The sequence below is a fragment of the Odocoileus virginianus genome, chromosome X, assembly GCF_023699985.2.
Source record: "Odocoileus virginianus isolate 20LAN1187 ecotype Illinois chromosome X, Ovbor_1.2, whole genome shotgun sequence".
Classification (NCBI taxonomy): Eukaryota; Metazoa; Chordata; class Mammalia; order Artiodactyla; family Cervidae; genus Odocoileus; species Odocoileus virginianus.
Genome location: NC_069708.1, coordinates 13,440,706 through 13,446,797, shown reverse-complemented (window position 1 = coordinate 13,446,797; position 6,092 = coordinate 13,440,706). Strand labels below are relative to the sequence as shown.

The following is a 6,092-nucleotide window of genomic DNA, read 5'->3' as shown; positions in this document are numbered from 1 at the left end:
AATTTTGGCTCGAATTCTGAGGTGTTCTACGTGTTTAGGAGGTATGGACTGTCCTTAAAGTCAGTTTTTATTATTTACCCATCTTTTCCCGAAATCAGTTCAATTTAACTGTGTGTGAGGGGCAACTTCTTGATTTAGCTTGAGTTGTACTGGACAGAACACTGAACTCTCAACTGTTTTCCTTAATTGATCTCCAAGGGTGACCCTTTCCCCTCTGAACATTACTACCTCTTATTAAACCTGTTGCTCTTCTCCACTCTTGTGTTTCCTTAGCCATTCTCCCCCTAAACATAACATTTTTGTTCCTGTGAAGGTCACAATGAAAAAAAGAGCCAAACTGGGCTCAAGACAGTGGCAGAGATGTGCTTTAAACAAATAAGGTAATAAGTTGCCAACAAGGTCATGGTAAACCTTGGCTGTTCATGGACAGTTATGGTTAGACAGAGCTAGAATGATCCAGAAACCTGAAGGGCATATGTGAATGGCAGAGTGCTGAAACCAGCACCTCGCATTCTAAACCCACTCAAGAACAGGGTCAGTGATTTAGCAAAACCATCTGGTTTCACACAGGCGTTTTGTTAGCATCAGCACCACAGACAGGTGCAATAAGCCCCTTTGTAAAGGAAATGGAAGCACATTGGCTTAAAAAAAAACCTTTTTGTTGAAGTGTCATATATGTACAGAAAAGTGGGGACTTCCCTGGCGGTCCAGTGGTTAAAAACATGGCCTTCCAATGCAGGTGGTGCGGGTTCAATCCCTGGTCAGGGAGCTGAGATCCCACATGTCTTGTAGCCAAAACATGAAACAGAAGCAGTATTGTAACAAATTCAGCTTTCGGCTCGGAGGAGGCGAAGGTGCAACTTTCTTGGTCGTCCCGAATCCGGGTTCATCCGACACCAGCCGCCTCCACCATGCCGCCTAAGTTCGACTCCAATGAGATCAAAGTCCTATACCTGAGGTGCACCAGTCGGGAAGTCGGTGCCACGTCTGCACTGGCCCCCAAGATCGGCCCCTTGGGCCTGTCTCCAAAAAAGGTCGGTGATGACATCACCAAGGCAACTGGTGATTGGAAGGGTCTGAGGATTACAGTGAAACTGACCATTCAGAACAGACAAGCCCAGATTGAGGTGGTACCTTCCGCTCCTGCCCTGATCCTCAAAGCCCTCAAGGAACCACCAAGGGACAGAAAGAAGCAGTAAAACATTAAGCACAGTGGAAACATCACTTTTGATGAGATCGTCAACATTGCCCCGCAGATGCGGCATCGGTCTCTAGCTAGAGAACTTTCTGGAACCATTAAAGAGATCCTGGGGACCGCCCACTCTGTGGGCTGCAATGTTGATGGCTGCCACCTTCATGACATCATAGATGATATCAACAGTGGTGCAGTGGAGTGCCCAGCTAGTTAAGAACTGCAAAGGAAAAAGAAAAATAAAGAATCATTTGACAACCAGTGGGGGGGGGGGGGGGCGGGGCGGAACAAATTCAGTAAAGACTTTAAAAATAGTCCACATTAAAAAAAAATCTTAAATAAAAAGTGCACAAATGTTTAGTGCGAGCTCACTGAGCAAACTGAGCTCACCCATGCAGCCAACACCTAGATCAGAAACAGAAAATGACCAGTGACCCCCAAAAGTTCCTCTTCTGATCCTTCCCAGTCACTGTTCAACCCTTTCTCCCTGTGTAGCACTTTCTCTAGCATGTTACATATTTTAGTTATCTTATTTGTAATCTATCTCCCCCACTGGAATATAAGCTTCATGAGGGCAGACATTTGTGTTCTGTTTTGTTAAATGCTATATCCCCAGCTCCTTGACCTGTATCTAGCACATTGTTATCACTCAGTCAATATTTGTGAAATGAATGGATGAAACTCTGCAATAAGAAATGCTAAAAAATGTGGCCGAGTGGTTGAGGTGGTGGACTAGAAATGCTTAAAAATGAGTCTAACCTTCAACAGATGAATGGGCAAAGAAAATGTGGTCTAACCATACAATGAAATTATTCAGCCATAAAAAGGAATGAAGGATACCTGCTACAATATGGCTAAACCTTGGAAACAAGGATGCTAAATGAAAGAAGCTAAACACAAAGAACCACATACTGTATGATTCCATTTATATGCAATGTCCAAAACAGGCAAGTCTATAGAGACAGGAAGTAGATTAGTGGTTGCCTAGGGCTGGAGGAGGGGGAAATTGGAATGGCTGTTTAGTGGGTAAGTGTTTTCTCTGGAGGTATGAAAATGTTTTGGAACTAAATAAAGGTGATGGCTGCATAACACTGTGAATGTACTCAGTGCTACTGAATTGTATACTTAAAGATGGTTTATTTTTTCTTTCTTTTAAAAAAATATTTATTTGTTCCAAGTCTTTGTGCCTTAGTGGCACACAGGATCTTCAATCTTCATTGCAGCATGTGGGATCTTTAGTTGTGGCACGTGGGATCTAGTTCCCTCACCAGGGATTGAACTTGGGCCCCTTGTATTGAGAGTGCAGAGTCTTAGCCACTGGACCACCAGGGAAGTCCCTCATTTTCTTTTATGTGAATTTCACCTCAATAAAGCAAATATTAAAAAATCCTCAGAGGGACTAAATTTGCTGAACACATTTTCTTCACCACCAGAAAAAGTGGATGCTGGTGACTGTAGGATTCTTTATTTGAGAAAGGTGATGGGTATGTAGGGAAAAATTTGGAGGAAGTGGCCTAGGCTACAGTACTCTGTGTAGGGAGAGGAGGGAGGATTTCTAGCCATGGGAGTTGGAAGATGGGAGCCAGCAAAGTTGAGCGAAGGTAGATGAGGATGGAGAAAAAGATACGGAGGTGACAATGCTGAGAAAAGAAACTTGGGATGAACCACTTTAAAGGGTTTCTCGAGAGAAATGAAGCCCTTTGTGGTGTTAGGGATCGTTTCTGAATACAAAGCATGCGTGGGTGTTCAGTCGCTTCAGTTGTGTCCAACTCTTTGCGACCCCATGGACTGTAGCCCTCCAGACTCCTCTGTCCATGGGATTCTCCAGGCAAGAATACTGGAGTAGATTGCCATGCCCTTCTTCAAGGGGTTTTCCTGACCTGGGGATCAAACCCTGACTCTTAACATCTCCTGTACTGGCAGGTGGATTCTTTACCACTGAGCCACCAAGGAAGCCCTCTGAATACAATAGGTAACATTAATGAATACAGCACTATGGAGACTGGTTCGAAGACTTTTTTTAACTTCTTTTTTTCATTGAACAGTAGTTGATTTGCAATAGTGTGTTAGTTTCACATGTACAGCAAAGTGAGTCAGTTATATATATATATAAATTCTTTTTCAGGTTTTTGTTCATTATAGGTTATTACAAGATACTGAATATTATTCCCTGTGTTATACAGTAAATCTTTGTTGTCTATTGTATACATGGTGTTTTTTTTTTTTTTAAAACTGAAGTATAATTAATTTACAATGCTGTATTAATTGGTTGGAAATCTCTTAAAAGAAAGACTTCTGAATCTAGGGAGACAAGGCTTTATAGTGGTTTGACTGGTGGTCCCCAAAAGATATGTTCATTTTCTAATCCCTGGAATCTGTGAATGTGGCCTTATTTGGCAAAAGGTCTTTGCACATGAAATTAAGAATCTTAAGATGCAGAGATCTCCCTGGATTTTCTGGTGGGGGGGAGTTACATTCCAATAACAGGTGTCCCTAGAAAAGAAAGGCAGAGGGAGATTTGAGACAGACAGAAGAAAAGAAGACAGAGTTGAAGGTGTAATAGTGGAGGGAGAGATTGGAATGACGTGGCCACAAGCCAAGGAAGGCCAGCAACCACCAGAGACTTGGAAGTGTTTGGCCCTGCCTGTGGACACCTTGATTTTGACCTTCTGGCCTCCAGGCTGTGAGAGCATAAATTTCTGTTGTTTGAAGCCACCAAGTTTGTGGTAATATGTTACAGAAGCCCCAGGAAACTAATTCAGGTCTCCAGTGATAAACCCAACAAGTTGGAGAAAAAGCCACACACAAGGTCGAGAGTTTGGGTCCTTGGGAGTCCCAGGAGTGGAGGAGATCCCCAAATCCCCTTTGTGTCTGTGAGGATGAGCTGATGGTCATCTGGCTTGTATATTGGCCCCTGTATGCACTCATGTGGCCGACAGCAAATGAGGCATTCACAGGCTGACTGGCTCACAGCATTTCGTATTTTTTGGCCTGTCAGCATTAACACTGCAAGAATACAGGTAGGTGCTTGTCACAAGTAAGAGTGTGAAGACTTTAAAACAACACTCAAAGAGAAAGCAATCTATATTTGCTTCGTGGAAATAAAATTTTACTGCTCTGTGAGCTCGGTTTATTAATTCGGAGTAGGGAAAGGAAATTGGCAAAGTCTGTCACCTTTTATTTGATCAAGTGACCAGCCACCTGAAGCGGGCATGTTTTAAAGACACTGGGTGATAAATGTTCACTGTGTGAAGATGGAAGGAGGGAGGGAGAGAGTTTGATTTTGAAAGAACAATGCAGCCAAGTGTTTATTCATCATACATGCAGTGTTCCTAAGAGAAGGACGTTGAATTTCAAAATTCTTATTGAAAAATTTTAAAACTTCCTTTCTCTGATTGTTGCAGAGAGGGAGGTAGAATTGAGAGGAGAAAGGAGAGGCTCTTTGACATACTTACCTATTTAACATTTAAAGCCTTGACTATACGCCTTAGCAGTACCAGGAGGCTGTAGGGTTTTACAATGTTTAAAATCCTTGGACATTGTCTTTGCTTTTATTCACATGTAATTTCATACTTTATGTTTAAAGACCTTGGTTTCCTAGGTAAGAATCATTCCCTTCTCTCTCTCTTTTTTTTTTTTTGAACGGCTATTGTTTATTAAGGCTTGTATTCTTCTAAAGAAAGTTATCCGATGTCGTCCGAGACTCTGCACAGGCGGTAACGGTTCAAAGAAAGTGACACATTCTAAATACAAGTCTAAATAAAACTGTTTGCACTGTGACTTGGAGGGCCTGTCGAGCACAGTTTTCAGAAGCACCTGCACTCTGCCTGGGAGGCCCTCTGCTCGAATCGTGTGCGGTGAGCGTGAGGCAGGCATGCACACCACATTCATGCTCTAACTCCCATGGCAAGTTCTTCAGCGGCCCCTCATTCCACAAAACATGACAGCAAATTAAATTTCTAAAAGATTTTTTTTGTTTTACCCATTCAACAGGATAAAAGAAACTATAGACCCCACACACTGAACTTTACAACCAGGAGCATCATCCATCACACTGCTCTGGACTACCAGATCTCACGTTTAAAGCTCAGTATTATTGATATAAAAACGTGAAACAGCTCGAGGACTCTCCAGTGAAAAAAAGGGGGAAGTAAAATGGTCTGCACACAGAAGGAACCCCTCCGCACCTGGCCTGTGGTCACCTCCGACCAGGAACGCAGCAGACCCCAGGTGCACACGGAGGGAGGAGGCAGGTGCTCCAAGGAGAGAGCAGGTTCACCAAACTTTTCGAAAAACTGAAATTTATCCTCTGCCTAGTAGATATCAAGTGGGCAGATGAGCATCTCAGACAGATAACGAAAGAAATGGCAAAGCAGCCAAACAAGTTGGTCATCAGCCTGGGGACTTCAGCATCCTGAAGGGAAGCAAAATTAAAACACAACACACAAAATGGCAGACAACTCATGGTGTCTTATGTTCAGTATTAAAGCAAAAGGGGTGAGAGACAAAAGGTCTCACATAAAAATGTTAAATGACTGTGAATATAAGAATAGGAACATAACGTTCCCCCAAAATAATAAATCTTTGGGATGAATTAGGTTTTTGTTTTTAAGGATACTTACATTTCGTGTTAGGTCAGTGTGATTGATAAGCTGACAAAAACATAGTCCTTTATTAGTGAGTTCTACAATATTATATGATACATAGAAAAAATACAAATGAATGCAGATTCATCTGGGCAAAAATAAACTACAAAGGACATAAAGATGTGAGCAGGCGAGCACTGCACGAGGCCTGCAGAGCCGCCGCCAGGAGACAGCACGAGGCACGCGCCCTCAGCCGCGCAGCCTCACGCCCTCAGCCGCGCAGCCTCACGCCCTCAGCCGCGCAGCCTCACGCC

At 43.0% G+C, this 6,092-nt stretch overlaps 1 pseudogene; it reads left to right on the top strand.

The window, feature by feature from the left end:
- The first annotated feature begins 896 nt into the window (after positions 1-896).
- Positions 897-1,446, top strand: LOC110125991 (large ribosomal subunit protein uL11-like; annotated as a pseudogene).
- Positions 1,447-6,092: the final 4,646 nt, after the last annotated feature.